Consider the following 16,264-nt stretch of genomic DNA (forward strand, 5'->3'; position numbering starts at 1 on the left):
TCTTTTTTGTTTTCGGTTTAGCTTATGTCTTAAAATTAGATTTTAATCGCGATTTGATCAGTGCTACTAGAAACCGGCAGTTGATAGCCTGTTAAACAATACAATATTAATCAAAACTGACTTAACCCACTTCAACAATGTGGCCAGCCGGGCTGCTCTACCTGTTGAGTAGCCTTGCACTATCATCTCCAGTGGTGAATAGGACAATGGATGACGGTGGATCGGATGTTTCACTGTGGATTACCTCCTCATGCACTGTAACCATGCCCCATTCGGATGTTGCTCCATTTACAACAAACCATTGGTTCACAGCGGGGTGTCTCGCTGGTTTGTTTGAGTGTGATGACGTGTACCTGCGGCACGCACAGCGCTGGAGAGGGACCGTGATCTCGGCCCGGTTTGCCTCATCGGTTGTGCACAGACACAGTAGGAGAACTGTTCCAGCAAAGAAGGTCTGGATGATTTTCCTACTTCTTCTATCAGGTAACATCCACCCCAATCCAGGTCCTGAACTGACACAGTTTGAAAATCCGGATGATCTTAAAAACTGCAATGGATTACGTTTCATTCACCTAAATGTTCGCAGTTTAATAAACAAAATAGACGCAATTCGTCTCTGGGCAAAGCTGACTGACTGCGACATTATTGTTTTGTCAGAAACGTGGCTGAAACCCTCGATTTCGAACAATATGATACATATTGATGGATATAATATCTACAGGACAGATCGCGCTAACAAAGGAGGGGGAGTAGCGATCTATATAAAAGTAACGTTGAACTGCTGTCGAATCGATCAGTAAGCCAAAGTGCTTCGAACTGTCTGTAATTAAGTTACATCTTCCTAATGGTGCTGATTTTACAGTAGTAGGATGCTATCGCCCACCATCGGCGTCACATGAAGCTGTAGGACTGCTTTCTGACTTCCTTCATACGTTTTCTGACAAGGAGTATGTTTTATTGGGAGATTTAAATTGGGACTGGCTCTCGACGACCTCCAATTCACTTAAGGACATTTGCGACACTCTAAATCTATCGCAAATAATTAACTCTCCAACTCGGTTAAACTCCAAAAACATGGATAAGTCTACATTGCTTGATGTTATTCTCACAAATTCTCCACATAAATACTCTGCAGTTGGAATATTCAGTAATGATGTCAGTGATCACTGTACAATTGCCTGTGTTAGAAACTGCAAACTACCCAAGACTAAGCCCCGTTTTATTTTTAAAAGAAATTATAAACATCTCAATGAACAAGCCTTTGCGCATGATTTGTATAATAGCGACTTGGACCTTGTTTGTGTAATGGCGGACGTTGACTTGGCGTGGAATTATTTTAAAACAACCTTTTTGGCCCTAATTAATAAGCATGCACCTCTGAGAAGATTTAGAGTCAGTGGTAAAGACAACCCATGGTTTAATGAAACCATCTCATCTTCTATTAGAGAGAGAGATAAGGCATGGGCCAAGGCTAAAAAAAGTAATGATGCCAGTGACTGGGTTCAGTATAGGGCATTAAGAAACAAATGCACAAAATTGATAAAAAATACAAAAAGTGATTACTACCTTCATTTAATAAATGAAAACCTTAATGATCCAAGTAAATTGTGGAAGTTGATTAAATCTTCATCAGGGTCTACCCTTCCTGATCTTTTAAAGGTAAATCAAAATGAAATAAAGGGTACGCATAACATAGCAGATGCATTTAATAAGCATTTCATCAATGCAGGCTTAGCCACTCTCTCAAATCTCCCTGTAGATGGTAAAGACAGTGTAGCCACCACCCTAAGTTGCCCGGGAAATAGTTTTAATTTTTCCCCTATTTCTCCCACTCAAGTTTATAAAGCTCTATTGAGTCTTGATTGTAAAAAGTCTGCTGGTCCTGACCAAATTGAGCCTTATTTTTTTTAAATAGCAGCAGATCTGATTGCAGGACCCATTGCCTCCATTTTTAATCTTAGTCTAACCAGCGGTTTGATCCCCAGCTCCTGGAAGTCAGCATTTGTCCTTCCTTTATTAAAAGGAGGAGATCCCTCTGTTCTGGATAATTATCGCCCTTTTTCCAGACTATCCGTTATAGCTATTTTTGTCTGATAATAAAATTTTAAGTCAAACTCAGTCAGGTTTTAGACAAGGGCATAGCACTATAACTGCAGCCATATCAGTTACAAATGATATTATTACTGCTCTGGATGATAAAAAATCATGTGCTGCACTTTTTATTGATCTATCCAAAGCGTTTGACTCAGTGGATCATGGTCTTCTCCTGCAAAGACTCAATTGTATAGGATTTAGTAACCCTGTGCTAAGTTGGTTCTCAAATTATCTGACAGGGAGAACTCAGTGTGTGTCTATTGACAATTATAATTCTGTACCTCTAACTGTAAAGGCAGGTGTTCCGCAAGGATCTATTTTGGGACCGATTTTATTTTCTATTTATATAAATGATCTTGGGGTAGGGTTAAATCCAGCAAAGGTAGGCTACATCTTTATGCAGATGACACAATTATTTATACTATAGCGCCATCTTTAAAAGTGGCAATGGATTCCCTACAGACTGCTTTTAATTTATTGCAGATGTCACTTGTTAATTTAAAATTGGTTTTAAATTCTAAAAAGACTAAATTTATGATTTTTCACGTTCCCGTTCATCACCCACTGACTGTACAGTTCTAACACTAGATGGTACTCAGCTAGAGAGGGTTAGCTCTTACAAATATCTCGGCATCTGGATTGATGACAAGATGACCTTTAGCGTCCATATTGATAGCCTTCTAAAAAAACTTCGACCAAAGTTAGGTTTTTATTTTCGTTTAAAAAAATGTTTTCCTTTTACTGCTAGAAAAAGATTGGTTCAATGTACATTTTTGTCAGTATTAGACTATGGTGATGAAATTTATATGCATGCATCTTCATCTCTGTTGAAAAAACTGGATGTAGTCTATCATGCTGCCCTGCGGTTCAATGGACTTCATTGTATACAAGGAGAAAAACCCATATGTTAATTTTTATTTTTAAAGCTTTACTGGGTAAACTACCGCAGTACATATCTGGCTTACTGAAATATTACTCCAGTAGCCATAACACTAGATCCTCAGAGAAAATTATCCTCATGGTCCCAAGTATTCAAACAGAACTGGGTAAATCAGCCTTTTCCTTTCATGCCCCGCATGTCTGGAATGAGTTACAAGGCATTCTTAATCTAAAATCCTTACCCTCTCTTGACACGTATAAAAATATGTTAAAATCTGTTTTTACTGAACAATGTTATTGCTTTTAGCAACAAGTGCCTTTTAGCTCCTGATCCTTGTATGTCTGTTTTTTTATTATTATATATTTTAATTTATTTTTTATTTTTTTGTATTTTCTTTGGTATGTTTTTAATATGAAACTTTTATTTTCCTGCTGCCATCTTGACCAGGACTCCCTGGCAGAAGAGATATTGTATCTCAATGGGACCTTCCTGGTTAAATAAAGGATAATAAATAATAAATAAATAAATAATGTGGTACCTATTGGACCTATTAGAGTTGAATTAATACTGGACATTTTATTGTGTAGATTATGCAAATGACAACTACTTAACTTGTTTTTAATAGCTTGCATACCAAGGTAGTGTGCTAGCATATACAGCTGTGTATATAAAATATATAAAATGATAGCCAGTGGTTCATTCGCTAGCTAATTCAACTGTAGCTGCCTTGCTAGCACTTACATCAGCTAGTTTGTAATAAGCACAATGAAGAGGTCAGTGCACAAAGATCCATATTCCTTTTAAATTTGAATGTAATATTTGAAATTTAATTGAAATCATTGAGTGAAAATCTTAATGTCTATATAGTTCATGACAGTGAATATTTCTTGTGACTTAAGCTTCTGAATTTTAATCTGGTTGTGAGTTGAACATTTGATAAAGGTTGATCCAACAGATTGCTCTGCCTATCGACAAATTTAGTGATTTAATTCATTATTGATTTATTTGATAACAATTAACAAATTTAATTGACTAAATTTATGTTGGATAAGTGAGGGGCTTTGAATGTTGATGCACTTATGTTTGGTAGTCAGAGTGCCGGGTGTCAAATGAGGGTGTTAACAGATTAAAACCACAGGATTCAGAACGGTAAACATATTTCACTTAATCCTTACTTCCCCAACATAAAGAATTGTTTTTTATTGAGAAAAAAAACTACAACATCAATATGAATACCTTTTATGCTCTGCTCCTGCCAGTAATATACGTAAATCAAATTGCATCTAAGTTGAAAACATCTAGTCAATCTTTCTCTCAGTTCTATGTACATTCATAGTATGCGAAGAAATATCATTTGCTATGCCTTCATTTCAAAACATACACCAAATGGGGCTCAATTTGAGAAGGGGCTCAACTACATATGCATAATTCCTTGTCTTCTTATAATTTAATTAAATGAGCTTGGTTTTAGAGTTTGGTACAGTTTGCATATAAAGTTCACTGCACACATACATTCACAGTTATCTGGAAATCCTCAGCAACCAGGCTCCTAATGAAATATGCACTGCGTGTGATGGATTGATCCTCTAAAGCTGGAAGGCTCAGCAATCTCCCACACACAGTCCTTGTCTCAATCACCAGTTGGCTGTGTTCATACAATGTTTGCTAACTGCAGGAAGACGGGTCTAACAAGGTCTCTATTGAATGTCAAAACAATGTGGGCATATACTGCCTGGTTCCAAAGTTCCAGTCAAAGTGAAATAGAAACATTTTTGCATTTAGGATTTGGGATGGGAGGCAAGGTGACCTGACTGTCATTAAAGAAAACAGGAAAATAACCAAGATGTGATTTCTGAAAGCAGATGCGACAATGTACCAAGCTATCCTAGATAAACTTGTTATTCTACTTGTCCGGACGTTTATCTCCTTGAAGAATTCTCCCATTCACTCTTTAGTCCTCAAAAGACTCAGAACTGCTGAGTCTGAGAATCCAAGCTGGTGGAACTTAACGGATGTGACCGTTTTTACAAAAATAAATAATTGCTTACTCTTAATAAAGAGCTTTCTACAAGGAGGGGGTATTAATTATGTTTTAGCATAACATATGGTCATAAACATCTGTTGATGTTTCACTAAATTAAAATAGCTTCTCAAGTTTAATGATAAAATGACTCATTACATTAACTTATGCATTGAAAAATAGATGGAAGCCTACTAGATGGATAGAGGAAATAAATCGTCAGACTGCTTGATTGAGCATACATAAAACAAAGCAAACTCTTAAATAATGTAGGGTATTTATATTATTTTAAAACATGGATGTTTTTATTTAAATAATTTTTCACAACTGAAATACTCCTCTATTGCCGCTAATTATAAAAGGTGGAAGTGCTGATAAACACTGGAAGTTGAAGAACTACAGTTTCATAACGTCAGTTGCTAAATGGGTCACGGCAATGGCCTGTGATTTTTTTGAAACTTCAAGCACTACTGTTATTACAGTTGCGCGTGTTATTTATATAATTTCCCACTGCTGTACATGAGCTCAATTGGTTAATTTAGTAAATAGATTTTTTTTAAACACTCCATTTCTGGCTCTTTGTTCCATGGTTTCAAAGAAGTTTGCCATGACTGCCCTGTGACTTTAGCCAATGTTTTCCATGACAAATACCCAGCTTTATTTATGATTAATTTCCATTTAATCCATCATAAATAAATACAGGAGATTTGCCTTTTGTGCCAATGTGAGGCGATTTGTTTCAAAAATTATGGTGCAATGAAATGAGGGAATATGTATGAAAACTTTTGTAATTTCCACAAAATAAAGCCAAAAAGTATAAAATTACCAAATTTTAAAAGCTAAGAATCTGCACTTAAATGGCTTGTGAATTGATTGATTGATTGCAAATTGTGGAGTACAGAGTCAAATCAAGGAAAAAATCACACAGAATATGGAGCTCACTGTATATTTACGCAAGCATCAGGGTCATCAAATGTATGCTTTCAACCACAATTTCCGACCCTATTTATTAATGTCTTTCCTATTGATTTGAATGCAGATGTCACTTTAGTCAGTGTTCCTGTTGACACACTAGTCAGTTGAATAGTCTTTGTGACATCTATGCCCAAATAATTAACCCTCTTTCAAAGTCTCTTAGACCTTTTTCTCTTGCCATCTTGATCCATCTTGAAAGTTGGAGTATGAACTTTCTGAAAATAAAACAAAACTGCCTGTGCAGAAATCGGGGTAACTCAAAGAAAACAGACCTCGAACCAAGGCTGAAAAAGTAACACCCTAAAAGAAGAATTCTGAGTTTAGGTTGTGGCACTAACGTGTTGCCAACATCCCATTAAGCTAAAGACTGTTGTGCTAACTTTGTAGCTACAACAATCCTATACCTTTACCACACTTGTCAGATTACTGGCTCTCCTGTAATGTAAGAGACACTGAAGCAAAGCTTATTGGCTTGCTAGGGGTTTAAATAGAAAGCCAACAGGTGCAAATAGATTTGCACGCGTATAATTCAATCAAGGAAATGAAGAAAACTTAATGGACGTAATAACTGAAGAAAAGGCGAAATATAAAACCAACGGCCGTAATAACTGAAGAAAAGGTGCAGAATGGAAAAGAAATGGCGTTATCACCCAAAACCATGACATTTTCATGCTGAAACAAGAAAGGGCCTTCCCCAAACTGTTTCCACAAAGTTGTAAGCATACAATTCTTTAGAATGTCATTGTAGGCGGTAGCATTAAGACTAATCTCAAACTAAGGGGCCTAGCCCAAACCATGAAAAACAGCCCCATACCATTATTTCTCCTCCAAAAAACTTTACAGTTGGCACTATGGGGTCAGTACAGTTGGCATTATGAACTCCGCCAAACCCAGATTATGTTAGTTTATAACTAAATATTGCAAAAATGATCAATTTCAGGCACCTTTTTACCCAAAACTCAAACTATCAATCAAATATTTAAAAACAAATGCAAAATAACTGCATTTTTACATTAAATTATGAAAAATTTGGTAAATACAAATTTACCATAGATTTGTAATGTAAAATCAAAAGAAAAACACCTGGTACTCATAGTGAGTAGAATATGCTGTGACAGCGGTTATCTAAACAAATTCAATGGGTTATCAGCATCAACTGAAGTGTTCCTTGTAGCAATTACCAACATGTCCTGAAGGACAAATATGGCATTAAGTTATCCAGCTTGCAGCTGTTAACACTTGCAATACACTGGGTGTTAATGCACTAAATTTAACACATCATTAAATCAGAGCTGCACTTATTTATAGATTCTTCTAAGCAATAAAATGGTTAGTTACCTGAGATCTCATGTGGTCTGGACTCATTACAGACTATATAATGGAGATTTTGGTGACCTTTAAAGTATCCAGGAACAAAAGGGGAATGCACTTCTAAGTCATGCATCTGGGTGTTACATATCTGTGCTTGGCGATAAGCTGTCATTACCCATTGATAAACCATCTTTTTCTTGTTCTGAGTAGCCCAGTCATTCACTGATACTGTGTGGGTGTAAGTTACAGATTATTTAACGTTACATTTAATTCAATTAATTTGTACACAGAAAATGACTAGTGTCAAATTAACTCAGTTATGTGAGGCAGTGTCAAATGATTTCTGAAGACATATTGTCCAATATGGAGAATATGTTCACTGTTAAAGTTAGATATTTCCTGTGCAATTGTCTTTTGGTGTAGCTGTGGGTCAGGTTTGCTTCAATACTGATGTTGAGCATTTATAATAAAATAGTTGTAGCTGTAATTCATTGTAAATTGAATCACAAAAACAATGCAATAATTAACTAGGTAAAATTTTTAACATCAGTAACAGCCTCTGTGTAGCTTTCAGTGAAGTGTATGCCTTTTATCTCAGAACCTCAAAGTGACTTTACAGTGGTGGGCGAGAGCTCTGCTCTTCAACCACAAATGTGTCACACACACCTGTTGTACACCATGGCTAACAGATACAGTGCCTAAATAAATGAAATTACATTTGTTAAGTCAATGTTAAGTTACTTATTGGTTTGTGAAAGTTAATGCATTAATATACCACCTTTTCCGAAAATACGTTAGTCTTGGATTTTTTAATTCAATTAACGGACTGTCCTATAATTCCAGTTTCCAACAAGTGCACATTGTGATTTCAATGGATAGAATTGATAATTTTATTTTAATTTCTAAAAACACAAGCTTGCAATATTGTAATAATCCACCCACCATATATCCAGCCTGCATTGCCTGAGATATTCAAATTCATCTGGGATAACGGCACATTTAAAAATATTCATCTGGTGAGGTGTTTCTTTAATATGGTTTGTCTTAGCTTAGTAACAATAATAATTATGCGGGCTAAGCAAAGAGAAAGACACAATGCAGGCATGGACAACTGCTGGCAATGTCTAACCTAATGTTAGAAGGAGAATTTTAGAAATTCTACCTCTGCTCTTTTGTCAAAATAATAATCAGTGCTCTCTGCATATGGGAGCTCTTGCCTACTTATCTAATCAAGGGAGAACCATCTGAAGGTCATCCAACAAAAATTACGAAAATTAGCCAATCAGATTGAAATTTTTTTCATCAAGCACCAAGACAATTTACTGGTAGTGTTATAGTTTTGTAGTCCAGGACAGAAAATTTGCAGTCCTGATTGAACTACGAATTTGTACACGCCAATGAAGAAATTCTTTGTTTTAACAAATAGCAGTGTAGTCAAAAAAAGATGATAAAGATAACAAAATGGCAGGCATTCAATTTGTGGCTGGCATCTTTACATTGTTCACAAAATGTTTCCCCTCAGCGACTCCATGCCATTAGTCCTTGAATTGTGTGACTTGTTACATAGGTCTATTTCCATATACTTTTTTTTGCCCAAAGCTCCACCTGTAATTTTTTTTGTCGCCACTACACATTGTTGTGTAAGCCCCTGTAATATTACATTTAAGGAAAAGGTAAAAGGGGCAGTTCACACAAAAATAAAATAAAGCTATATTAAAGCGTCAAAAATGTTCATGCATTGTGCATTCATTTCAGAAAGGGTCCCAAATCCCCAGTTTGGGAACCACTGCCATGATTGAACAATCACCTCTGTCATCACTCCATTTGAACCACAGTGGGATAACAAATATGTTAATTGTTTCAACACCATTTTGCTAAAGACTTTTTCACAATAGACCAATAAGGTCTACACATATTTCTTCACCATTTTGGAATTGCAGTGGAACCTGGATCATCGCTGCTCATGCAACTATTTTATTTCCTTTGTGTTTTCTTTACCATTATGATTGTATTTAAACCTCTTTCATTAGAGATTCTTATGAACCAATTTTAAAAATATTAATTATCATAATTAATCTCAGCAAACCTTACGACTAACAACAACATTTTTGAAATCATTTGACTGCCTGAGTTTCTTAGGCGCTTTAAAATGACTCTTATTGGCTTCAATCAAGGTCGAGCAATAGGAATACTGTTAATAGAGTTTTGATTGGTCTGGTACATTCAAAGTTCATGTCAGCACTGATGAAAACTACTCTGCTGTGACAAGTATATAAGACTTCTGTGGAATGGATTTGGCAGTGTTCCTAATGTCTGTGACTACATGTCATAAAACCACCTAGCATGAATACCAGTCATTATTGAAATGGAGGGCTGCTGTGAAGGACTATGGAAGTTAAAATACATTTTCAGCCCCTAATCTAACTGACTGACATTCTTTTTGATTTAGATAGTGGGCGTTTGTGCTAAATTGGAATAATAAAAAAATCACTTTGTGCAATATATCACAGGATATCAAATTCTGGAAAAAACGTTTTGTGGGTGAACTAAATTTTCCAGTAGCTGCTAGGCTTGTGTTGGTAAATACCCCCGTGTATCCATTTAGTAATAATAATGTACTTTCCATCTTGTCAATGCAGCAATTGTAGAAAATGTAATCATTGCATTAATGAACAGAATAATAACATTATTCATGCTTCATCATTCCACATGCCCTAGCCACAGGATCATGGCAAAGGTTAATTGACAAGTTTGAGTAGATAATCAAATGTTAAATCTATCTTTTGATCGATGACCATATTACAATGGAAGCAAAATAATTTTAATGATCAGATTTTGTTTCATATTTTCTCACATCCACAAGTCAATTATAAACTGCTTGTCGCGGTTATGCCCTTTCTGATAACCAGAGGGTGACATTTCACCACTTCTCGTGTTCATTGGTCTGATTGCTTTCTCCTGTGTTTGATTGTTTTATTGTGTTCATGTATTCAATCATTGTGCTCACCTGTGTCTTGTTACCCATTAGTCATTGTGCTCACCTGTGTTTTGTTATCCTGTGTATTTAAATCTTGCTTCTCTGTCACTCAGTACTGGATCCTACTGTTTCTTCCTTCGTCGTTTGTGCCCTGTTTGAGTTGTGTAAGTAAAAGTCTTTGTTTGAATCCTACCTTTCGAGTTCCCTGTTTTTACCCTAACTCAACCAAACCCTGACACTGATATTGGCATGCATCATTAAGAGACACGTTAAATAATTTCCCTCCAAGGGCAACAATTTTTTGACCTAATGTACGTCCACCACTTTATGTTCTACTCTTATTTTCCGCAAATTAGTTTTCAGTGAAATGACCTGGGAAAAACATTTTATGAATTGAAATGAAAAAATGAATAGAATAGAAGGTACAAATTGAAGGCAAATTAATACGAGAAAATTGCTAGAAGTCTTAATTCCTTTTCAAAACAAATACATTTCACATGTTCTTTGAGTTGTCTATCCTATGTGGGAAAAATTTACATAATGGCAAATGTTAGAGTCAAAACAGAAGTGCTATTAACAAAAGGGGAAAAAAAATAAAAAAGTCATCTGTTGCAAGATGTGAGTGCTTTTTAGGGGTTTGGAAGGATAATACTTGGCTTTTACAAAATGAAAGTGCTGTATGTGTGTACACACTCTAGATACAGAGGACACATTGGGTTTGAAAGTGATCATTTCCTTGGCCCCTTGCCTCTAAACATAGCAATCTTTGCTCTCTCCATGTTCTTTCTTTCTCACTTACTGTTTTTGAATACATGGGCAATATTGCTGTCTTGCTTGCATTGGTTGTATCCTCACCGCAATCTATTGATCAGCTATTTTGGTTGGTAAGATATGTGCCACCTGTTCTAACTAGGGCTGTCAGATTTATGTTCACAATTATAATATTCCTTGAAACAAGCATACTTTTTGAATTGTTAAAACTAACTTTTGAATATGTAATTTTTTTGTATGCTGAATGACAATGTGTCATTCACTAGAGCACAACCAATCAGGTTTTTTATTTTATTATGATTATTTGGGATGAATTAGGCCTGTCATTTTGCAAGTCTTTATTGTGATTTGTATTTGCATTTATTTACATAGTGCCTTCCAAAGTTATTCACATTCTTGATAAAGGTGAGCAAAGAAGGCTATAGAAAATAAACAAAACAGGTTATGAACCATATTTATAAAAATGTATTCCTTTATATTTAGACTCTTAAAAGGTGTTCCCCAGGGTTTGGTCTTCGGTCCTCTCTTCTCTCTGTATACTAAGTCTCTTGGTTCTGTCATCTCCTACTATGATAAATCTTATCATTGCTACACTGATTTCGCTCCTCCTTGCATATCTTGGCTTGCCTACAAGACATCATGCAAGCTGGTTGGCAAACCATAGCCTTAAGCTCAACTTGGCTAAAACTGAGATTCTGTACTTCCCAGCTGATGAAGTCTTCCCTCCTGCATGTCATTTCGCTCACGAATGAGAGTCATGACACCACAGTGTCAAACTCTACATTGGAACCTTGGAGTGGTAATGTGCTACTAACGTAACTGCTCCCAGAACATCATAGTTCCACATCAGACATGTAAATTTTTCCTGTACAACATCCAGAGAATCTGACCATTCTTCACCACTCAATTCCTCTACTGAATCGATCTTAATCCAGGTATGCGGTATCTCCCATCTGAACCGCTGCAATTCCCTCCTCATTGGCCTGACAAGGCTGCTTGTCACCTGATCAAAGCCTTCCGCACCCATGCCGCTCCTTTTCTCATCTCCCTCCACTGGCTACTGATATCAACTGGAATCAAATTCAAAACCTTGGCACTCACCTATCAGGCAGCTAAAGCAATTGCCCCAGTATGTTTCCAAAAATGAAATTCTGACCCTACACCTCAGCCAGCCCTCTCCATTCTGTTATCTCTGTGCACCTGCATTTTTTGCATAATAATGTTGATGTTAGATTTCCAATGGGGATGGGCTTCCATTTGCTTACCATGTGAAATGCTCTTATGGAAGTAATTTCATCAATGGAAATGGCATGGAAAATACTAATTCAAATTTACTGTGTGCCAATAAGAGCTAGATTAACAAATTGTCCATGTTATATCTAATTTTCATCTTGAACCATCCAATTTATATGCTTTATAATGGACAAAAAACATTTTATTCATTTTGAGAAGTTTTGAATAGGTTTTTGGACTCCTAGAAATTTTAGATCCCTATACTGATGAAAAGACAGTAATTCTCACTGTGTAGAAGTGTGTATCATGAGTCAAAGCAGTGATTTGTAGTGAAATGTATAATTATGATTTACAGCAATGCACAATTATGATTGGTTTGGAGACACCAAGGACCACCAGGGAACACTGCTTACCTTTTGCTTCACGGATCATTAGTAGTTTCTCACATCACCCTCAGATTTGGATACTTGTGCTCAAGGATGTTTATGGTCTAGGAAATAGTTTTACTTGCAATATATATGGGATCCCTCAGTATTTAATTCTTGCATTTTCGTCAAGAAAATTTCATTTCCGGCACTTAATTTCTACCTGTATTATGAATATTATGTAATATTGGTATTGTAAATTGTACAATTGTCTTGCTTCATTTGAGCCAGCCATTTTCCAAGTCTCTCTGTTGCTCATACATGAAGTTATAAAGCTATAAATAGGGCACCTATATATATATATATATATATATATATATATATATATGTGGCACTTATAGGTACTTTGGGCAAAAATAAGTGTATGTACAAGTATAAGGCAATAAACCTATGTACCTTTTATAAAATTAAAGGGAAATGATTGAGTCAATTAGCTTGAGTTTAAAAAATCACTAAGCAATGCAGGCCTATACAATTATACAGTTTGTTATTTTAATGTGGAACTATGTGGTCTGTAAATATTTGGACAGTGACAATTTGTTATGTCTCTGTACTCCCAGAAAAATAGGGGGACTATGTATAAAAATGGCTGTAATTTCTGCATGTGTCACCTGATACACAACAGCACTGTACTCCTCTTTGTTTGAAAGACGATCGGACAATCATCTGTGAAAGTCATTCCAGTAATGGAAATGTATTCAATTCCAGATGAGAACTGAAGCGTGACAGAATACAAGTACAGTATTCTTCCCCAGAATAATTGAAACATGCATCTGATTTGCAACATAATTGGAATCTCTGGGTTCAGAGTATGTGTCCTTTAGTAAAGTGAACTACTCTGGTAAGCTTTCAACTATTGTTCAATCCCCTTGTTGAAAAATTAACAAAATTGTCAAAAGTATGTTTTTGCTTTCTTGTCTACAACTCATGCCTAAAGCTAAGTGTTTTGTCATACTTACTGGTTGTGAATGTAATCAACGTACATAATTGTTATCGGTTGTTGCATGACAATCTTTTACAGAACTTTTTTACAAAAAGGCTGCATTGATGATGAACAATTAGTTTAGCAAAAAGCGATGCAATGACCAGTTCAGAGTACCCTTTTTCTCAATTGCTAGAATTGATGTTCTGCTGGAGGCAAACCTGTAAACTACTTTTATATTTGTATTGTGCATATAAATAATTTTGATTTCTTTTGGTTATTGTATGTTAAACTTTAAATGTTTAACTCATTACAGACATTACTTGACTTTGTTTTGTAGATTCAGAAGCCTATTATCAAAGCAAATAAACTTAAGGAAAATCACATTTTCTGGTTTGCATTTCCTGGAATTGTCATGGCAAGTGTTCATGTTTCAATAGCTCCATTTGTAATTTTTCCCTCCAATTTGGCAACTGGCCTTTAACTATGAATAATGCATTTAAGTAATTGCAGCTTTATTCAGGAATGTTTCATTGCATAGCTGGCTGTCTCTGGACTGAAAAAGCATATTAATACACACATACACACACGCACACAAAAAAAGAAAAAAGAAAATAAATATGGCTCAATTTGTTACTGAAATTTAAAAGCAAAATGCATTGCACAGAATGTAACCAGGATCTTGGGTTCCTTTTTCTAGTCGAAGTTGCTCTGGATATGTGTGTTTTCAAAATGAAATGAATATATGAACATTGACATCAGGATTTGTGAGCAAGCTTATGTTTTTTTGCATTTAAAAAATGTATTTGGCAGTTAATAATTATCACCAAAGATTTCTTGCCACCAACTGCGTTTTGACAGGTTTATTGTTGCTTTATGGTCTGGGTGTATGGTATGTGTGGTTTTCTTGCGCTGTAGATCATGAATGTGTGTGAAAGTACAACTAATTAATTGCTAGTCTGAGTTTTGTTTCTTTTAACGGACGTTGAGTGCTGCTAAATGCTTATTTATTCCATTCAACAGCACTCACTGGAGGTCTTTTGAATTGCATCAGCCACTTTGAATGAACAATGGTGTGTGCCGAGACAAATGGCAAAGTCTGATACTTGACAACTGATCCACTGAAGCAGTTGAAGATGCATTTTAAGTAAATAGCAGGTTACTGCTCTAATATTGAGAAAACTATTAGGACATTGTTCATTTGATCAATTTGGTTAAGGTACTGTAATTTGTGGTGCTGCAGGTGGCGAATGGAGAAGACAGACACAAAATATTGAGGGCTTTCCCTCTTCATTTAACCATAGTCAAAACAAAAACTATGACAAAATGACAGTTCCAAACAAACAAAGCAAAGTCTCAAAGGCTTGCCAATCAGGTACATGTGGCAGCTGTATTGCCAGAACAGTCTCTGTCCCCAGGCCTAAAGACTAGGCCTTTAAATAGCCCCACAATTAGGCGATGAGTAACAGCTGCAATGATTTAACCGGGACACAGCTGCCACCCTGCCTGTGAGTGGGGCCTGTGCTGCCCATAGTCCTGCAACCCTCCCAGCTAGCATAAACACCTGAGGTGCAGAACCAACTGGACAAGAACAAAGAAACCGCTTCTCTGCTCCCGCCCCACCCTTACTGACACCACAGTGGCATAATGGCATGATGCCATATACAATATATATTACAAAATTTTGTAAAAGGAACATATTTAAAATAATTTGAAAAGTTATGTGCTTAGCAATGATGAATTACGCTTTTATTAATGGATACAATACACATTTTTGGGACCCATGTAAAATCATAGAGTATACTTCCAAAAGTTTATTTGTATGTGGCTACATTTATATCCCAGATGAAAATTCTGCAAGGGGTCTTATTTTCATATTTTCCAACAACCCTGTTGATTCTACTTCATTATTGAGGTTTTTTTTTCCCTCCATGTCAGTAGCTCCACAATCTGGCATCTATTGCCATATGAAGATACAGACCAGTTTGCTCATCCTTGGATTACTTTGGGACAAAAGTACTATTTGGAATACTACTGATATTATATCACAGAAATATATTGGTAAAAATGAAGTCATGCAGATACCAAATTGTTTATGAATGTTTCATTCTGGCTCCTCCTATTTTGCTGTTCACAGAATAACTCTGCTGTCTCCAGATTACAGCAATGCATTTATACATATCCAGACTACAGACATTTTTGCAACCATGGTGCACAATTATGGACAAGAAAATAAATGTAACAAAATGGTACAAACTGGTACAAAATGGTACAAACTGTCTGTCTGTCCTAGCTCACAATAATTGACAAATTGGTTGGTATAATGAGCTCTGCACATATAAAGCAAATGCTAAATGGGTTGCTAAACTTTGTGCACCCCATGAATAAAAAAAGCCACATTATGCTGCTGGATGGCTAATTCAGTTTTGGCATCACATCATGCTGCATGTATGAGCCTCACGCCCTCGGATTGAACCCAGACCGCGCCAGTGCCAACTGAGGCTCCTAGCTTCACAGGGTAATGCAACCTTCACTGGCAAACTAGGGCAGCAGATTAGTAGACTGCTTGTTTAAACTGCAAAGTAAGTATTTCTCCGACTCCACTCTATGCAAGTTTAGCTGTGGTCTGTGGTATGACAAGAAGTAATAGTGAAAT

Source organism: Anguilla anguilla, chromosome 2, assembly GCF_013347855.1.
Source record: "Anguilla anguilla isolate fAngAng1 chromosome 2, fAngAng1.pri, whole genome shotgun sequence".
Taxonomy (NCBI): domain Eukaryota; kingdom Metazoa; phylum Chordata; class Actinopteri; order Anguilliformes; family Anguillidae; genus Anguilla; species Anguilla anguilla.